Here is a 21,721-nt window from a genome sequence, read left to right on the forward strand (position 1 = left end):
AACTGACTTATGTGCACAGTTCTGGGTACTAGAGCAGTGATCAAAAACAACAACAACAACAACAACAACACAATTTGGGGGAATTCCCTGGTGGTCCAGTGGTTAGGACTCAGCACTTCCACTGCAGGATGTTAGGGAACCCAGATCCCACATGCTGCACTGTATGGAGGGAAAAAAAACCAACTTTTTTAAAAAAAATAAATTCATGAATCAATGGTTTCTGTGTATCCAGGAATTGAAAGATGAAGTCAAGGTTGTACCTCACTCAAGAACTCTGAAGTGACAAATAAGTAATGTAAACTAAGTGGCAGAGAGGCATGATAGGAAAAGTCCTGCCCACAGACGGAGCCGTGTATGCACACACAGCCCAGGTACCCTACACTAAGGTACCACATTCCCTAGTGTGTTTCAGGCGGTTGATGATGAAGCAGCCCCAATGGCACATCTGATCACAAAGCTTCTTTGACTCAGGTTCATGAAGCTCATGGAGCTGTGACATTTTTCTATTTAAAAACAAGTCTTTGTTTCATATCACATTTCATAGTATTAAATAGGTCTCATTAGTTTTAACATGAATAGGAATTGTTCCATTTCACATGTGGTGGTTTAGTCGCTAACTTGTGCCTGGCTCTTGTGACCTCATGGACTGTAGCCTGCCATGCTCCTCAGTCTATGGGATTCTCCAGGCAAGAATACTGGAGTGAGTTGCCATTTCCTTCTCTAGGGGATCTTCCCGACCCAGGAATCAAACCGAGGTCTCCTGCATTGCAGGCAGATTCTTTACTGACTGAGCTATGCGGGAAGCTTCAGGTCTAGTTAATTACACAGGATTAGTTAATTCTGAAGCCAAGCTTCCCAGGTTTGAATCCTGTGCTTATACTAGTTCTGTAACCTTGAACAGATTACTTGAAATTTTATACCTTGGCTTCTTTACTTGTCAAATAGGGAAAGCAGCAGCGCACACCTTTTAGAACTCTTATGAGGATTAAATGAAAAAAATGTGCAGTATCTAAAGCATTTAGAACATTGTTCAGTTCAATATACAGTCTGATGTGTGTTACCACCACTATCACCATCTTTACATTATAGTCTTAATTCACTTATTTTATGAGATAAGAATGATGATAGGGTCTTTAAGGGATTTTCACAATCCTTTAATTCTAATGAAGTCTCCATTGACATAAAACATTCAGTATCATTTTTTCCATATATAACATATATAACTACTGATCTATTTTTGTGCCTGTTAATATCTCCAGCTAAACAACTAATAAGTGATTGCCCATTACAGAAAGTATTTCATGACTCATAAAGGATACATGCAAATATAGCTGGATTGTGATTATCATCATCTTAATGTATATGCCAACTTCATAAAAATAGCTTTTGTTCTTTCACACCCACAAACCTCCCATAAAAACAAGATCAAAACAAGAATTTGATTGGCCCTCCTGGCCTGATTTTTTTCATTTGATACAGATTATACTAACAGGTTATACAGGCAGGAAAACTATATGACTGATTTCATATAACTCAAGAGGAAAAGTCATACACTCTATCCAAAAATACATGTGACAACCTCTTAACCTGTAAGGATATAAAGAGGAGATGGAATTCACCATTCCTTTCTTCTCTACAACTTTTGAGTTGTTGCTAGATGATGTAAGTTTTTAACTTGATTTTTCTCCATCTCTCTTATCCATGGACTGAAGAACAGATATTGTGTTAGCAAGCGTGAAAACATTTTGTAGTACATCCTTAAAGCTCCTGGGTGATCAGGTGCACTATCAGTAAGCAGTTAGCATCTTGGAAGGAATTTTCTGAGCAGTAGGTCTCAACATTAGGCTTAAAATATTCAGTAAACCATGTTGTAGACACATGGGCTGTCACTGAGGCTTTGTCATTCCATTTATGGAGCACAAGTAAAGTAGATTTAGCATAATTCTTAAGGACCAGGGATTTTCAGAATGGTAAATGAACATGAGCTTCAACTGAAAGTCACCTGCTACATTAGTCCTAACAAGAGATCCAGCCAGTTCTCTGAATCCAGGCATTGACTTCTCCTCTCTAGCTACAAAAGTCCTAGATAGCATCACCTTCTGATGTAAGGCTGTTGTCCTATGTTGAAAATTAGTTGTTTAGTGTAGCCACCTTCATTGTCTTAGAGAGACTTTTGGTCTCTAGCTAGGACAATGAATGGATCTGCCATAGCTTCTACATCAGCACTTGCTGCTTTCACCTGGCACTGTTGGGGAGATGGCTTCTTTCCTTTATCCTCATGAACCAATCTCTGCTAGCTTCAACCTTTTCTTCTGTAACTTCCTCACCTCTCCTAGCCCTCATTGAATTAAAGAGAGTTAGGGCCTATTTCTGGATTGCTGCTGCTGCTGCTGCTAACTTGCTTCAGTCATGTCCGACTCTGTGCGACACCATAGACGGCAGCCCGCCAGGCTCCCCCGTCCCTGGGATTCTCCAGGCAAGAACACTGGAGTGGGTTGCCATTTCCTTCTCCAATGCCGGAAAGTGAAAAGTGAAAGTAAAGTTGCTCAATCGTGTCCGACTCTTCGTGACCCCATGGGCTGCAGCCTACCAGGCTCCTCCGTCCATGGCACTTTCCAGGCAAGAGTACTGGAGTGGGGTGCCATCACCTTCTCCGATTTCTGGATTAGGTTTTGGCTTAAGGGGATGTTGTGGAGTAGTCTGATCTTCTGTCCAGACCACTTACACTTTCTCCTGTCAGCAAAGCTGTTTTGCTTTCTCATCCTTCACAAGAAAGAGTGATATACTGGAGTAGTACTTTTGATATCTTTCAAGAACTTTTTATTTGAATTCACAACTTAGCCAACTGTTTGGTTCAAGAGTCCAGCTTTTGGCCTATCCTGGTTTTCAATATGCCTTCTTCATTAAGCTTAATCACACCTCGTTTTAATTTAAAGTGAGCAACAGGTAACTCTTCCTTTCACTTGAATACTTAGAGACTACTGGGAAGTGAAGTGAAAGTCACCAGTCGCGTCCAACTCTGTGACACCATGGACTGTACAGTCAGTCCATGGAATTATCTAGGTCAGGATACTGGCGTGAGTAGCCTTTCCCTTCTCCAGGGGATCTTCCCAAACCAGGGACTGAACCCAGGTGTCCCGTATTGCAGTAGGATTCTTTACCAGCTGAGCTATCAGGGAACCGCAGGGGTTATCAATTGGCCTAATTTCAACATTGGTGTTTCCTAAGGAATAGGGAGGCCGTATCTGTTACATTAATAAAATGATAGGATTATTCTCTTTTACCTCTTAATACAATCGGTGATATTAAGTTTTTCTAATACTGAATCATTCACACACTCATAGGATAAAACATACTTCATCCTGATGTGTACCACTAAAATTTAATATTTTATTAAGGATTCATGCAGCCACAGGCTTTTCTGTGACTCAGACAGTAAAGTATCTGCCTACTATGCAGGAAACTTGATCCATGGGTCGGGAAGATCCCCTGGAGAAGGGCATGGCAACCCACTCCAGTATTCTTACCTGGAGAATTCCATGGACAGAGGAGCCTGGCAGTCTACAGTCCTTGGGATCACAAAGAGTCAGACACGACTAAGCAACTAACACACACATGTACCCACATAAAATGAGACTGGTCTTTAGTTTTTTATTATTACACTCTCCAAATTTGGTTATTTGCAAAGATATACTAGCTTCAAACGAGCTTTCTCTTCCTAGCTTCTGAGACAACTCTTAGAAATTATCTTTCCGTGAAGGTTTGGTGAAACTATTTAGTCTCTCTTGGTAGAACAGGCTGGATTGTCACTTCACATTCTTAAGGGATAATGGTTCAGGTCTCCTGTTTCTTCTTGGGTCAATCAGTTAGGTTTCCTAATCTACGGCACAGCATTATTGAAAGTAATTTTACAATTTTTAAGTTGCTCTATCTGTAGTTAATTTTCATTTTATATTCATAATTGTGTTTATTTGTACATTTTTTTTCCATTGATCTTGGTAGTATTTGTCTCTGTAACTGAAAGAGATGGGAATACCAGACCACCTAACCTGCCTCTTGAGAAACCTGTATGCAGGTCAGGAAGCAACAGTTAGAACTGGACATGGAACAACAGACTGGTTCGAAATAAGAGAAGGAGTACGTCAAGGCTGTATATTGTCACCCTGTTTATTTAACTTCTATGCAGAGTACATCATGAGAAACGCTGGACTGGAAGAAACACAAGCTGGAATCAAGATTGCAGGGAGAAATATCAATAACCTCAGATATGCAGATGACACCACCCTTATGGCAGAAAGTGAAGAGGAGCTAAAAAGCCTCTTGATGAAAGTGAAAGAGGAGAGTGAAAAAGTTGGCTTAAAGCTCAACATTCAGAAAACGAAGATCATGGCATCTAGTCCCATCACTACATGGGAAATAGATGGGGAAACAGTGGAAACAGTGTCAGACTTTATTTTTGGGGGCTCCAAAATCACTGCAGATGGTGACTGCAGCCAGGAAATTAAAAGACGCTTCCTCCTTGGAAGAAAAGTTATGACCAACCTAGAGAGCATATTCAAAAGCAGAGACATTACTTTGCCGACTAAAGTCCATCTAGTCAAGGTTATGGTTTTTCTTGTGGTCATGTATGGATGTGAGAGTTGGACTGTGAAGAAGGCTGAGCACCGAAGAATTGATGCTTTTGAACTGTGGTGTTGGAGAAGACTCATGAGAGTCCCTTGGATTGCAAAGAGATCCAACCAGTCCATTCTGAAGGAGATCAACCCTGGGATTTCTTTGGAAGGAATGATGCTAAAGCTGAAGCTCCAGTACTTTGGACACCTCATGCGAAGAGTTGACTCATTGGAAAAGACTGATGCTGGGAGGGATTGAGGGCAGGAGGAGAAGGGGACGACCGAGGATGAGATGGCTGGATGGCATCACAGACTCGATGGACGTGAGTCTGAGTGAACTCTGGGAAATGGTGATGGACAGGGAGGCCTGGAGTGCTGCGATTCATGGGGTCGCAAAGAGTCGGACACGACTGAGCGACTGAACTGAACTGAAGTCTTCTCATATAACTGATTCTTGAAGTAATTCTGTTTCTTTACTTTCTAAAAATTTCTATTTTATCTTTATGTCTTTTCACTTCTCATAAGTTGGTGAACACCCAGGCTAAGACAGCAATAATTATCTCAGACAATGGTCTATTCAGCAAACAGACTGAAGAGTGTAAGTTTAAACAGGTAAACCAACAGCCTTGCTTTTGGCTTTGCCAAGATGCTAGTCAGTTCACAGGACTGTTCTGAATTTATGATCTATGAAACTAAACACTCCCATCAAGAGGCTAATTTTGGCACTATGAATTTACCAAGTCTGGGTGGTGGACGAACCAACCTATACACAACCTCTCCTCTGAAATGGCATGAGCCTGCACTTCCTTCCTTACAAGGGTGACTGCCCCTGTTACTATGTTCTATCTGAGGTTCTTGTTCTCTTGCATTATATACCAAACCTCTTAACTTTTCATCTCTCCAGTGCTGAATAGCCTAGGAGTTCTCCCTAGTGACTGGACACCACTCTTAAGTGAGGAAATGTTACTGGACTGCCCCCGACTGCTACTTAGGACTGGTCAGTCCTCATAACTCTTTCTGCTGGAGGTTTCTCTCTCCTGAGCCAAACTGGTGGGGAGTGATTTGAACTTCTGGACAAGCCCCATGAATCAAGTCTGGCTCCTCAATAAGTCACAGAAGATTTCTGTTCCCTGAAATTTCAAAGCAGCAAATATTGTTCTGCTGACGCCTAGAAGATATGAAAGGATTCTCTTCTACACACCTTGTTGTTCAGTCACTAAGTCGTGTCCAACTCTTTGAGAATCCATGGACTGTAGCATGGCAGGCCTCCCTGTCCTTCACTATCTCCTGGAGTTTGTTTTAAACTCATGCTTGAACAAACCTTGAGTTGTTCAAACTCATCACCTTGAGTTGGTGATGCCATCTAACTACCTCATCCTCTGTCATTCCCTTCTCCTCCTGCTCTCAGTCTTATCCAGCTTCAGGGTCTTTTCCACACACCTATTCCAAGGAAAATGCCAGTCTCCTTCCATGCCTGTGGACCAAGGCTAACTGCACGGCCCACCTACAGTTCATGCTCCTTTCAAGATCTGGAGTCTAGTGTTGGTCCTGCATCTAAAAAAAGAGTTGCTTTCCCAAGGACAAAACTAGCTATAATCATCTGTTGTGGTCAAAATTCTTCAGCATCTACAGCTTAAAAATGAACACAATCTGTGAGAGAAAGCAAGCAAGCTGTATGACTGTAAAAACCAACCACAGTACAAAGTTCTAAAATAAAAGTCTCACATGTTCTGCTCTTAGTAAGTTACCGTTGAAGCTTAAAGTCTGCCCTGGTCCTAATACAAACTTCAACAAAAACATGATTGGGCTCCCCTTGATTTTACAAAGGGCCATAGTCTTTTACACACAGTTCAACATGAGAAACTCTTAAGAATTGTTTTTTTCCCAAAAGTTTGCAGCAAACTCATTTGAGGTCAAAAACCTGACCTGTAATAGTGTGAGTCTATTTATAATCATTTAGTACCCAAAGGAAGTAAAATGGAGTTTAGTCTTTACTTGGAATATGCACATGCCTTCACCATACCAGAACAGAAAATAATGGTTCAAATATTGACAATCTCTGTAACATCTATATTGGACCTGACCTTCAATATAGCAACAAAATTTGCCACTTAAGGAAACTTTGTAGCTAACTGGCAAAACAAAGACCCATTACATAGTACAAATAATCTTTCCCAATATTATCTACTCTATACAGTCGCACTTTGAATTCAGAATATGACTGATCCCAACCTTATTCTTATATCTGGCATTACATCGTGCATGAGTGCTCATCGTGTCCGACTCTGTGACCCCATGGACTGCAGCCTACCAGACTCCTCTGTCCGTGGAATTTTCCAGGCAAGAATATTGGAGTGCATTGCCATTTCCTACCCCAGGAGATCTTCCTGACCCAGGGACTGCACTCACGTCTTCTGCATTGGCAGGTGGGTTCTATACCACTGTGCCACCTGGGAAGCCCATATTTGGCAAAACCTATCACTTTTTACCATTTTGCATCAATTTTCCAAACAGGCTTGTCAGAATCCAATTAAACACTTTTCTCCTTTACTCAGTTTTGTCCCTCCAAGCAAGAGAGAATGACAGATATCTAGTAGCAATGCCTGAATAGTCTGGCAACTTCAAAAATGTGTAAATTGAAGGTATGAAGGCATAAAAACAGCCCATAAATAGTTCTCACCAACAAGGTTACTTAAAGTTTGAATAAACAAAATATTAAATGGATAAGACCACATAAAATTTTACAAAAATAAGTCATATTAACATTTAAAAAGCAGAACCTTTTTCTCCCAATAAATATTAGTTACAAACATGAAATGGCAGTCCACTCCAGTGTTCTTGCCTGGAGAATCCCATGGATGGAGGGGCCTGGTGGGCTACAGTCTATGGGGTTGCAAACAGTTGGACACGACTAAGCAACTGACACACACCCACACAAACACTTTACAGATAATACTGCTCAGATTTTCCACCAGAAATTTATCTTGGAAATGAAAAGGTAATAAGTTTCCTACCCAAAAGTTAATAGTAATAATGAAGTGTTTTAAGATTGGGGAGAGGAAATGACTACCTGCTGTAGAAAATCTTATACAACATTTGGCAACTGCAATCTTTTCAAGCCTTCCATCTCTTAGTTGAAGAGGCTTTAAATTTAAGAATGCCCTGGAGAGGGCATAATCATTTCCCCCATGAAGTAAAATTACTGGGCAGAAAATACTAAAATACTACTTATCTCACACAGCAGTATATCCCACATTTTTTACTTAAAAAAAAAAGACAATATTTAGTGTTTGCTAAATAGAAACTTTGTATGTGCAGTTGATATGACTGTCATTAAGCAACTCAAACATTACTCTTTTTTTGGTAGGCATTCAGTGGAACAGAATTTTAATTCTGCTATTTTACTGATAGCATTCCTAACAAGTCTGGCTGTACATTGATACATAGACACTACTAACGTGAGAGCTTTCTCCTTCTCTCCCCTCCTGCACATAAAACAATTATATTCAGATGGCTAAATGCTGATTTAAAAGCAGATCCCAATTACATATCAACTACACTTCAATAAAAATAATAATAATAAATCTCAGCAGTAACTCTGATCTATTACACCACAGAGAAGTCCTACCATTACCTTGTAATCTGACTACTCAAAGCACTCCCTATCAACACCCTCCATTGCATTTCTACATAGCTAGACATTTTTTGACATGGAAAAATCATGGTGAGGGGGGAGTAAGGGAAGAAGGAAAAGAGGGGAGGAAGGTGAAAAGAAGGAAGCGAAAAGGGAAGAGGAAGGAAGGGGTGTGGAAGGAGAGAGAAGGATGAAGGAAGAATGAGGGAGAGGTGGAGAGAGGAGGGAGGGGGACTAGGGCCAGTTGCCTGGAGGATGTAGCCAGCGAGCTCAGTCTTACAAGACAGACAGAGTAGATGGCAGGAATATTTACTTTTAACTTCTGTTGTAGTTTCTTTAAAATGTTGTGTTAGTTTCTGCTGTACAGCAAAGCAAGTCAATCATACATACACATAGTTGGTTAGTGTTAGTTGCTCAGTTGTGCCCAACTCTTTGAGATCCCACAGACTGCAGCCCATCAGGCTCCTGTCTGTGGAGTTCTCCAGGGAAGAATACTGGAGTGGGTTGCCATTTCCTTCTCCAGGGGACCTTCCCGATCCAGGGATAGAACCTGGGTCACTTGCAATGCAGGCAGATTCTTTACAGACTGAGCACCAGGGAAGCCGTACGTATACATTTATCTCCTCTTTTTGTTTTCCTTCCCATTTAGGACACCACAGAGCACTGAGTAGAGTTCCCTGTGTTATACAGTAGGTTCTCATTAGTTATCTATTTTATACATAGCAGTGGTGTATACATGTTAATCCTAATCTGCCAATTAATTCCATCCCCCTTCCCCCTGTGTGTCCATACATTTGTTCTCTATGTCTGTGCCTCTATTTCTACTTTGCAAACAGGTTCATCTGTGTAATTTTTTTAGATTCTCTCTCTCTATAAAAACATTAATATACAATATTTCTTTTTCTCTGTGGCACATATATACAAGGGAATACTATTCAGCCATAAAAAGGAACTAAATTGTGCCTTTTGTAGAGATGTGGATGGACCTAGAAATTGTCACACACAGTGAAGGCAGGCAGGAGCCTTTGAAAAAAAAGTCACAGAATAATGAAAAGCAAGATGTGTATAGTATATTCAGGTAATCACATTTCCCCCACCATCACTTACCAGTCAAGTATATATGAGGAAGTTGAATGAAACAAGGTGCTGTAATATATTTGGGTACTTCCAGGATTCAAAGGTTGACATCCTAAACAGCCACAATGTAAGAGTATTAGAAAGTAGGGTATTTGGAGGTGTTTAGGTTTTGAGAGTAGAGCCCTCACAAACAGTATCAGAGCTCTTATCAAAAAGCCTCAATGCAGCTCCCTAGCCCTGCAGCCATGCCGGGACACAGAGGGCAGGTGCCGTCTATGAGCCAGGAAACAGGTCCTCACCAGACAGCACACTGCATCCACCAGAACCATAATCTTGGACTTCCCAGGATCCGGAACTGAGAAATCTGTTTTTTTATAAGTCACCCAATTTGATGATTTGTTAAGGCAGCCTGAACGGACTAAGACACAAAGGTCTAAATGTTCACAAGGAACTTACTGTGCGTGTATAATCCGAGCATCACAACACAACACTTAGGGAGAAAATGCTGCAGAGCAGAGAGGCTGATGCAGTGACCATGGACGACTTCTCAGAAACAAAGCAGAGACCAAGAACTCTGCCAGCTGGTCTGTGTAACAGGGAAGAGAGACAATGAAACGAACCTGTTTCTCAATCAGAGGAAAACAATCTACGGTCATGGTAGACTCTCTCCTGCTTTCTCCAAGCCTGCAACATTTGTGTTATGATCACTTGCCAACTAGTATTTCAATAATAAACCTTTCAGGAATGGTTACCTTATGCCATTACAAATGTACACAACTTTGAAGAGCCATGAAAAGGACAAATCAAAATATCAATCTCTCCATGTTATACAGACTCTCAGCTCTCTTTGTACTCCTGCTAGTCATGAGCAAGTTGGGATTCAAGCGCAGGAGGAAGCAACCTCCACAACCCACCACTCCATGGCGCCCCAAGGGGCCAGTCTGTGTGCTGAGAGTTCTGCACAGCAGGGGAGGAAGAGGAAGGGAAAGGAAGAAAGGGAGGCAGAAGGAAGAGAAGGGACAAGGGAGTCGGGGAGAGAAGGCACCAGCCTGATGGGTGTGTGGAACTCTGCATGGAGGGGAGCAAGTGTCAAGCCCCCTAACACAGCCCTTCTTCTCTGCTCTCTCACTTGCTAGAACCATCATCCTTCTCTGGCTATCCAAAGAAGGAAGGCCAGGTTCACACCTAGCCTATCATGTGTGATTACACCAAAGTATGAAAAGGAGCCAATTTTAAAAAAAAAGAAAGGCTACCAGGCACAGGGAGAAAGAGGAAGACTGGTCTCCCTTCTCCCTTCCCAGTATGCCTGGAACACAGGTTAAGTATATTTAATCTCTTTCCCTTTGAATGCCCCTACATATTCATTTATGATTGCCACTAGCTTAATACCTTCTGTCCATGATACAGTATCAGACCTGCATGTAATTTTATGAGAAACAAAGGTAAGCTAGGAAGGAAATTAAATTCCTCTACATGATAGAAACTTTTAGAACTGAGAACTAAGTGGTCAAGCTAAAATCTTAATCTCAGCAATTTATAGAAGATTAAATATACTCCAGTGTGACAAATACATCACAAAAGTAGAAAAACATGTAGAGATTAAAGGCCATTGGAGAAGCCACATAATAATAATAATAGCAGTTCACATTAAGCATTGTGCTTAGCAACCTAAATTCATTAACTGGTTTAATCAACAATCCTGAGAAGCAGGTACATTATCAATCTGTACTAAAGATGAAGAAAATGAAGAGCAGCAATATCAAGTTCCCTGGTCACTTAGTGGTGAAGAATCTCCCTGCAATGCAGGAGATGCAGGTTCGATCCCTGGGTTGGGAAGATCCCCCAGAGAAGGAAATGGCAACCCACTCCAGTATTCTTGCCTGGAGAATCCCATGGACAGAGGAGCCTGGCAGGTGACAATCCATGCGGTCGCAAAGAGTAGGACACAACTTAGCGACTAACAACAACAAGACCCAGTTCCAGAGTCTCACAGATGAGAAGTGTTAGAGTCGGAATTCCAACACAGATAGAAACGATTTTGTTCCGCTTGTCTCCCCCTTGTGTTTAAACTCATCTCCTCTCTGATGAAGTCTTCACAGGTCCTTTAAGTCAGAGATAGCTAACCATTTCTGTAGCATGAACTTTTTAGCATTTTGCTAAAGTCTGTGACTACCTTCTCAGAATAACGCTTTTAATAGCATAAAAGTAATTCATAGGATTATGAAGGAAAGCAGTTTCACTGCAGTTATAAAAATATTTTTAAAAACAAATTTGTGCTGTAGCAATTTATGTGCATCTTTCAGAAATCATCAGCAAGATGTAATAAGGGATTTAAGAGTACCAGTTTCAGGGGAGTTCATGTACATGAACAGTATATCAAGACAGCTGCAATAAAATTTATGATACCAAAATATACCAATTTTGATTGGTGATAAAGCCAACAGATACTGCTGGAACCACTCTGGTTTGCTGCCTATATTCCTAATTCTAAGATAATACTAAATTTCAGTCAGAGCCTAGTGAAAATTAAAGCTGTCATGTTTGTCCATCGGAGTTCACAGATTTTCTGAATTCCACCTAGATTAGGAACATCAGCTGTATACTGCAACTCATCACTTTCTCTCTGAAACCAGCCCTATTCCTCTTGTAGCACTCATCTTGGTTCCTTCTCACACCACGGCTAGAATGTCGGGAATGTGCCTTAACCCTTAAGGGACTATCACCTTCCTTAGGAGCAAGGGATAACCCTTGTACCTGGAGATACCACCAGCACCTCATGCAGAAGGGATGGTTGAAAGTTTATGGTACACATGCATACAAATGACATTATACTTTCAGCTAAAAATAGTAGGCACCTACTGAACAGCTTACATTTTTAAGAAATAGCTGTCCTCCTTCAGGACACCAATTCTTACCTCATTAGCTCAATCACTTTTAACTAAAACTCCCATTTCTAACCAGGATTTGGATGCAAAAGAGGGGCACCTCTTTATGAAAACAAGATTCTCCATTCTAGGAGTTCCTCCAGTGACGAAAAACAGAAAAGTTGTTTCAATAGTAAAATGCTAAATATTCAGGACTATGTCTTAGCGTGTTTCATGGGGGTATCAAATGAAAACAGGCTTTCAACAAGTATTCTGAAGGTATTATATAAGCTAAACCAAAACTGTACTAAGGAACAGATGATCAATGACTATCTGAGATAATCACAGTCTTGCATATTTTACCTGTTTATTTTCAAGACTCTAAACTATGGCTATGTGAGAAAAAAGCTTTAAATATATACCTTTAAATATAAAAGGTGAGTCTAGCACCTACTGGGACTGTGCTAACAAGGATACATATGGTTCCTCTCAAGATTTTACCCCTGAAACCAAAGATAAGACAAAAATCTTTACAGACAGAAGTCCAACAGAAAAAAAAAAAAAAAAGCAGAAGAAATATCTTTGACTAAGTGAAGTGTTAGTCACTCAGCCGTGTTCGACTCTTTGCAACCCCATGGACTGCAGCCCACCAGGCTCTTCTGTCCAAGGAGTTCTCTAGGCAAGAATACTGGAGAGGGTAGCCATTTTCCTCTACAGATGACCTTCCTGACCCAGGGATCGAACCTGTATCTTTGCTGCATTGCAGGGAGATTCTTTACTGTCTGAGCCACCAGATACTTAACAGTGACATTTAAATAAGCAAAAAAGTTCATAATTTTTTCAGGGTCATAAAGTCAAGGAAATAGGCACATTTACCCTGAAAACTTTTATAAGCTGAACAATGCTCAAAGTAACAAATGGAAAATTTAATTCTAAAATTAGAAAGAATGTTTGATACCAAAGTAAAAATTCCATATAAAATATCATTTGCCGAATACAGTTCTTCAAAGAAATTTTACTTAACCTTATGGTTACAGGAAAATTTAAAATAAATGAAACTAAGCAACTTCTTGAAGACATTTAAAGTTAAAGAGCATTTCCCCTTTTAATGAAAGAAATCTTATAAGAAGTAATCTGTGACCAAACAGCTTACTCATCAGGAAGCTGAAGTGTGACTGCTCAGAAGAGATTTTGCAATCACCAACCTCACACTTTCCCTGAAGGAGGATACCACTGTGCTCTGAATTTATTCAAAGAGCCAAGGGTCTATGAAGGGCCAGGTATGTCGAAACTTCCTGAATCATGGTGTCAGAAACGCTTGTAGCACAGTACTGAAATATGCACCACAGATATGGTATACCCTACCTTGGCTATACGGAGACTCACACTTGAGCTTCTGCCCACTGGATTTGAGGACTACAGAATAAGACAAGGAAGTGCTTCTGCCCTTTGTGGTGACCTGGCTTGGGTTTAACTTTCATATCGTCAACCAAACTTGAAATCTGTACTAGGTCGACTAACACATAATCCACTATAAAGATACAATACCCTTATATAAAAACACAGATGCAGAAGAAAAGATTTAGTTAACAAAGGACTAAAACATGTCCTGAGCCACAAAAATTCACTCCATGGGCTTGGGAAAAAAATCTCAATTTCTCCTGAAAATACATGAAGAAAGGAGAAAAAAAATGCTCCAACAAGATTTCCTTAGCTATCTCAAACAACAAATTCTACAATCTATAAATCAGGTCTTCACAAAATGGACAGTGTCAAGAACGCAGGCAAGTCTACAAAACACAGACAGGCAGCAAAAAAACAAGCTATCCTAAATAGAAACAGGAATCTCAGACATTTTCAAATACTTAATTTGAAATGCCATCCTTAGAATTTAAGAAAATGTGATGTGAAACAAGACGGCCAGTATCAAAAATAACACACACAATGTGATCTGCAGAGCTGCACGAAAATTTAAACCCTCACTTCTCATTACTGGTTACTGGATTTCATGTGTGAACGCAATGACCTTTCTTCATACCCTCCTGACACAGGATGCCAATCCTGGTTTACTTAGCGATCATCAATTCACTCTGAAAAAATAGCCTTTTTCATGGTATTTTTTTTTTCCAGAGTTCAAAAGAAATTTCAACAGGTCAAATAGCCCTTGGAATATAAACAGTAAATCTTTCCATCCCAAAGTAAAGTGCTAACAAAAAGCTGCCACCAAAATATTTAAATGCCAACCCTACCAGCCCTTCCTCCTCTATCTTGGCATACACAAAAAACTAAGACCCTTGGGTGGTACTTTTTAATTTAAAAAAGGTAGTTACAAAAAACAAAGCAAAAGAGACTTAAAAGACTCTCAGTTTTCACAAATCAACTTTTAAGCAACTGTATTTATTTTTTAAATAGATATTAAAGGACAGGGCATAATATCAGGGAAAGAAAGTAGGTAGAAGAAAAGGAATGATATGAAATTGACTGCTGGTAATGTGAAGATGGCAGGGCTTCCTCGGTGGCTTAGTGGTGAAGAGTCTGCCTACAGTGCAGGAAGCTTGGTTCAGTCCCTGGGTTGAGAAGATCCCCTCAAGGAGGGCATGGTAACCCCCTCCAGTATTCTTGCCTAGAGAATCTCATGGACAGAATCTCATGGGCTGCAAGCTGCAGTCCATAGGGTCACATAGAGTCAGACATGACTGAAGTGACTAAGCAGCAGCAGGAAGTCCGAACCTGAGGCAGCCATTCCCAATTTCTTTGGAAGAAACTAACAGTGAGAGTCAAGCTCCCTGATGCTCTAGACTAGGAAGTAGTATATACAGATTTTTTTCCGACATAAATGCGTATAAAAATTCAAACACCATGGCCTGGAGCTTAGTCCTGGAGCTATAGTATAAAGCCCTGCTCTTTGTTGTTGTTGTTGTCCTTTTCATTTTGGAGATGTGAAAGTTTCTCCAAAATCACTGTATATGGTGACTAGAGCCATGAAATTAAAAGATGCTTCTTCCTTGGAAGAAAAGCTGTGACCAATCTAGACAGCATACTAAAAAGCAGACACATTACTTTACTGAAAAAGGTCCATCTAGACAAAGCTATGGTTTTTCCAGGAGTCATGTATGGATGTGAGAGCTGGACCATAAAGAAAGCTGAGTGCTGAAGAATAGATGTTTTTAAACTGTGGTGTTGGAGAAGACACTTGAGAGTCCCCTGGACTGCAAGGAGATCCAAGTCCATCCTAAAGGAGATCAGTCCTGGGTGTTCATTGGAAGGACTGATGCTGAAGATGAAGCTCCAATAACTCTGGCTACCTGATGTGAAGAACTGACTCATTAGAAAAGATTCTGATGCTGGGAAAGACTGAAGGCAAGGAGAAGGGGACGACAGAGGATGAGATAGTTGAATGGCACCATCGACTCGATGGACATGAGTTTGAGCAAGCTCTGGCAGTTGGTGAAGTCTGGAGTGGTGAAGTCCATGGGGTCGCAAAGAGTCGGACACGACTGAGTGACTGAACTGACTGACTGATTCTACCCTGAGAGTTACTAATCCAAGAAGGGCTGTAGATGGAATGAGGAGAGGATGAAAAGCATGATGCAAACCACTGTCATGAATAATTTATGAAGAAAATAGAATTGAAAGGAAATGTGGTACAGTCTCTACTTGGAATATGAATATGTCTTTCATTCTACCAGAACAGGAAACAAATGAGGATCAGAGGTAAAGTATCTTAACAAAACTGCAAAATGGGGGGGTGGGGGGGGGAGGTAGGCTCTGAAAATAACTGCAGTATAAAAAGGGATTAACATTCATCTTAATGTATGAAGAACACTTGTAATTCAGTATTTAAAAGATGAAAATCCAAATGGACAAAAAGGACATGAACAGATAATTCAGAAAGATATAAATACGAATGACTGGTATGGAAATGCTGAACTTTGCTAACAGTAAAATAAAAATCAGTTGGCATTTATTTTATGATAATACTGAATATGAAAGGGGAAAAAAAAACAGCACTCTCATATGCGGTTATGGTAGCAAAAACTGTTAATACTTTTGAGAACTATTTGCTAATCTGTATAAGAGTTTAGCCAATATTTATCTTCCATCATCCAGGAATACCACTTGCAGAAATTTATCAAAGATGAATTTATGTAAGAATACAAATGACCATCTCAGCACTTATTTTAACACTTTAAGAAAACTTAAGTGTCTAAAAATAAAGTTGAGACACAGGCAGACAATGGTCTATTACACAGCTACTTAAAATCATACTCACAGAGAATATTTAAAGAATGCTCATGACATACATAAAAAAAAAAAGAAGAAGTAATTCCAGTTTCATATATACAAAAGAGAAACAACAAACTGTTTGAGTTGTCTATAGGCTTTGGAATAATAGGGCATTATTCAATGTCCTCTTTAATATTTTAGGGCTTCTCCGGTTGTTCAGACAGTAAAGAATCTGCCTGCAGTGCAGGAGAAGTGAAGTGAAGGCGCTCAGTCACGTCCGACTCTTTGCGACCCCGTGGACTTTAGCCCACCAGGCTCCTCCGTCTATGGGATTCTCCAGGCAAGAATATTGGAGTGGGTTGCCATTTCTTTCTCCAGGGGATCTTCCCAACCCAGGGATCGAACCCAGGTCTCCCATATTGCAGGCAGACGTTTAACCTCTGAGCGACCAGGGAAGCCCAATTCTCTGGTTGGGAAGATCCCCTGGAGAAAGGAGTGGCTACCCCACTCCAGAATATTTCCCTGGAGAATTCCTTGGATAGAGGAGCCTGTTGGGCTACATTCTGTACAGCTGCAGAGAGTTGGACAAAACTGAGCAACTAACACTTCCCTTCTTAATAGTGATTATTTTTAGAGCAGTTTTAGCATTGCAGAAACTTCTCCTCTTTAATGTTTTAAAAATTCTCTTAACAATCATATTATACAATACTTCTATTAAAGAGTTAAAAGTGTTATTGATGTAGAAAACATCTGAATCCCAGAATAAAGTGTTTCAAAATGAAAATATACAATAAAAGTGCCAAGTTCAGTTCAGTTCAGTCACTCAGTCTTGTCCAACTCTTTCGACTCCATGAATCTCAGCACGCCAGGCCTCCCTGTCCATCACCAACTCCTGGAGTTTACCCAAACTCTTGTCCATCGAGTCGGTGATGCCATCTAGCCATCTCATCCTCTGTCGTCCCCTTCTCCTCATACCCCCAATCCCTCCCAGCATCAGGGTCTTTTCCAATGAGTCAACTCTTCGCATGAGATGGCCAAAGTACTGGAGTTTTAGCTTCAGCATCAGTCCTTCCAATAAACACCCAGGAATGATCTCCTTTAGGATGGACTGGTTGGATCTCCTTGCAGTCCAAGGGACTCTCAAGAGTTTTCTCCAACACCACAGTTCAAAAGCATCAATTCTTCAGCACTCAGCTTTCTTTATAGTCCAAATCTCATCCATACATGACCACAGGAAAAATCATAGCATTGACTAGACCGATCTTTGTTGGCAAAGTAATGTTTCTGCTTTTGAATATGCTATCTAGGTTGGTCATAACTTTCCCTCCAAGAACTAAGTGTCTTTTAATTTCATGGCTGTAATCACCATCTGCAGTGATTTTGGAGCCCCAAAAAGTAAAGTCTGACACTGCTTCCACTGTTTCCCCATCTATTTCCGATGAAGTGAAGGGAACAGATGCCATGATCCTAGTTTTCTGAATGTTGAGCTTTAAGCCAACTTTTTCACTCTCCTCTTTCACTTTCATCAAGAGGCTTTTTAGCTCCTCTTCACTTTCTGCCATAAGGGTAGTGTCATCTGCATATCTCAGGTTACTGATATTTCTCCCGGCAATCTTAATTCCAGCTTGTGCTTCTTCCAGCCCAGCATTTCGCATGATGTACTCTGCATAGAAGTTAATTAAGCAGGGTGACAATATACAGCCTTGACGTACTCCTTTTCCTATTTGGAACCAGTCTCTTGTTCCATGTCCAGTCTAACTGTTGCTTCCTGACCTGCATACAGATTTCTCAAGAGGCAGGTCAGGTGGTCTGGTATTCCCATCTCTTTCAGAATTTTCCACAGTTTATTGTGATCCACACAGCCAAAGGCTTTGGCATAGTCAATAAAGCAGAAATAGATGTTTTTCTGGAACTGTACAAAAAAGATCTTCATGACCCAGATAATCATGATGGTGTGATCACTAACCTAGAGCCAGACATCTTGGAATGTGAAGTCAAGTGGGCCTTAGAAAGCATCAATAGGAACAAAACTAGTGGAGGTGATGCAATTCCAGTTGAGCTGTTTCAAATTCAAAAAGATGATGCTGTGAAAGTGCTGCACTCAATATGTCAGCAAATTTGGAAAACTCAGCAGTGGCCACAGGACTGGAAAAGGTCAGTTTTCATTCCTATCCCAAAGAAAGGCAATGCCAAAGAATGCTCAAACCACCATACAATTGCACTTATCTCACACGTTAGTATAGTAATGCTCAAAATTCTCCAAGCTAGGCTTTAGCAATACGGGAACCGTGAACTTCCAGATGTTCAAGCTGGTTTTAGAAAAGGCAGAGGAACCAGAGATCAAATTGCCAACATCTGCTGGATCATTGCAAAGGCAAGAGTTCTTGAAAAACATCTATTTCTCCTTTATTGACTATGCCAAAGCCTTTGACTGTGTGGATCACAATAAGCTGTGGAAAAAGTGCCAAAAATAGAGCTTAATATTTTGGCATGAAAATGAGTAATTTTCCCTTTAATATGAGATTTGTGATTTCACATTTAAGAGTGTTTTTTCCCCTTACAGAAGGAATTCCCATTTGTATCATTATAGAAGCAGAAAATCTGAAAAGCAAGTGGTTGTCGTGGTAATGATGGGAGCAAGACTTACTTTATACTACTTTGGTAATTTTTAAAAATTAAACACGTCTAACTCTCATCCATTCTCAGGAACCGGAAGAGAACATAAATTAATGGAAGTAATCAGAAAAATGCACATCCTGTCCAAACGTTGTTGAAGGGCTTCCCTGATAGCTCAGTTGGTAAGTATTCACCTGCAATCCAGGAGACCCCTGTTAGATACCTGGGTAAGGAAGATCTGCTGGAGAAAGGATAGACTACCCACTCCAGTATTCTTGGGCTTCCCTTGTGCCTCAGCTGGTAAAGAATCCACCTACAATGTGGGAGACCTGGGTTCAGTCCCTGGGTTGGGAAGATCCCCTGCAGAAGGGAAAGGCTATCCACTCCAGTATTCCGGCCTGGAAAATTCCATGGACTATGTAGTCCATGGCGTTGCAAAGAGTCAGACATGACTGAGCGACTTTCACTCACTGACTTCTGAAAAGTTGTAAACAAAGCTAACCCACCAAAAAGGTGGGGGAGAAGATTACAACATTCATTTTTGGCACCATAATAGAACTTGAATGTTTGTTACACTGAAAGCAGCTAGTACGCAATTATATATTGTCTTTCGGAAATCTAAAAAGGAAAGGCCATTTTCTTTTCCATCTATCTGTTATAAATCATACTGTCACTGGTTACATTTGGATGAAGTCCACCTGAATTTTGTAAACAGAAGCCAATATCTGATGAGAAAAACAACTTGGAAAGTAACATACTACAATAAACCTATGTTTATCCATCCACAGAATCAGCTGAAGTCTCCTAAATGGAAAAACAGAACAGGGGGAAAAGATATGGCTAGGAAAAAAAAAAAAAAAAAAACACTTGTAGGACTACTGTCCACTTTATGTCTTCCTCCATACAGTGAGTTACTTTGGGGGTCAGGGGAGCTTGCAGAAAAAAAAGAAAACTTCTATAAAGAAAAGAAGATGAAGGTACTACAGAATCTAATAGTAATTAGCAGTTATAAAATTACCAAGATTGTTACTGCTAACTTTCATTACACAACTGAGTGTGTACCTGCCATTTCTTTCTTCTTTTCCTTTTGTGGTTCCTCTCTATCAAGTATGCCCAGTTAGGTGGTTTAGACACTTGGGTCGACATTTTTCCCCTAATAATGCTACTAACTTTGAAGAAAAAGACTGAATTAATTTCAAAATCAAAATTCTTTATTATTCTTATTATATTATAGGACAATATTCAAACCAGAACATTTCATGCAAAGATGGGCACAATAAAGGACAGAAATGGGATGGACCTAGCAGAATTAGAAGACATTAAGAAGAGGTGGCAAGAAAACACAGAAGAAATATACAAAAAAATCTTCATGACCCAGATAATCACAGCAGTGTGATCACTCACCTAGAGCCAGACATCCTGGAATGTGAAGTCAAGTGGGCCTTAGGAAGCATCACTATGAACAAAGCTAGTGGAGGTGCTAAAATTCCAGTTGAGCTATTTCAAATTCAAAAAGATGATGCTGTGAAGGTCCTGCATTCAATAAGCCAGCAAATTTGGAAAACTCAGCAGTAGCCACAGGACTGGAAAAGGTCAGTTTTCATTCCAATCCCTAAGAAAGGCAATGCCAAAGAATGCTCAAACTACCACACAATTGCACTCATCTCACACGCTAGCAAAGTGATGCTCAAAAATCTCCAAGCCAGGCTTCAACAGTATGTGAACAGTGAACTTCCAGATGCTCAAGCTGGTTTTAGAAAAGGCAGAGGAACCAGAGATCAAATTGCCAAAATCTGCTGGATCATCAAAAAAGCAAGAGAGTTCGAGAAAAACATCTATTTCTGCTTTACTGACTATGCCAAAGCCTTTGACTATGTGGATCACAGCAAACTATGGATAATTTTTAAAGAGATGGGAATACCAGATACCTGACCTGCCTCCTGAGAAATCTGTATGCAGGTCAAGAAGCAACAGTTAGAAATGGACATGGAACAGTAGACTGGTTCCGAATAGGAAAAGGAGTGCGTCAAGGCTGTATATTGTCATCCTGCTTATTTAATTTCTAAGCAGAGTACATCACGAGAAATGCTGGACTGGAAGAAACACAAGCTGGAATAAAGATTGCTGGGTGAAATATCAATAACCTCAGATATGCAGATGATACCACCCTTAAGGCAAAAAAGGAAGAGGAACTAAAGACCCTCTTGTTGACAGTGAAAAAGGAGAGTGAAAAAGTTGGCTTAAAGATTAACATTCAGAAAACTAAGATCATGTCATCTGGTCCCATCATTTCATCACAAGTGGATGGGGAAACAGTGGAAACAGTGACAGACTATTTCGGGGGGCTCCAAAATCACTGCAGATGGTGACTGCATCCATGAATTTAAAAGACGCTTAATGACCAACCTAGATAGCATATTAAAAAGCAGAGACATTGACAACAAAGGTCCGTCTAGTCACAGCTATGTTTCTTCCAATAGTAATGTATCGATGTGAGAGCTGGCCTATAAAGAAAGCTGAGCACTGAAGAACTGATGCTTTTAAACTGTGATGTTGGAGAAGACTCTTGAGAGTCCCTTGGACTGCAAGGAGATCCAACGAGTCCATCCTAAAGGAGATCAGTCCTGGGTGTTCATTGGAAGGACTGATGCTGAAGCTGAAACTCCAATACTTTGGCGACCTGATGCGAA

At 40.4% G+C, this 21,721-nt stretch overlaps 1 protein-coding gene across 15 annotated transcripts in view; it reads right to left on the reverse strand.

Moving 5' to 3' along the window:
- CADPS2 (calcium dependent secretion activator 2) overlaps positions 1 to 21,721 on the reverse strand; it is a 563,191-nt gene that overhangs the window by 395,740 nt on the left and 145,730 nt on the right. The window lies entirely within an intron of this gene.

The sequence above is a fragment of the Capricornis sumatraensis genome, chromosome 5, assembly GCF_032405125.1.
Source record: "Capricornis sumatraensis isolate serow.1 chromosome 5, serow.2, whole genome shotgun sequence".
Lineage (NCBI taxonomy): Eukaryota > Metazoa > Chordata > Mammalia > Artiodactyla > Bovidae > Capricornis > Capricornis sumatraensis.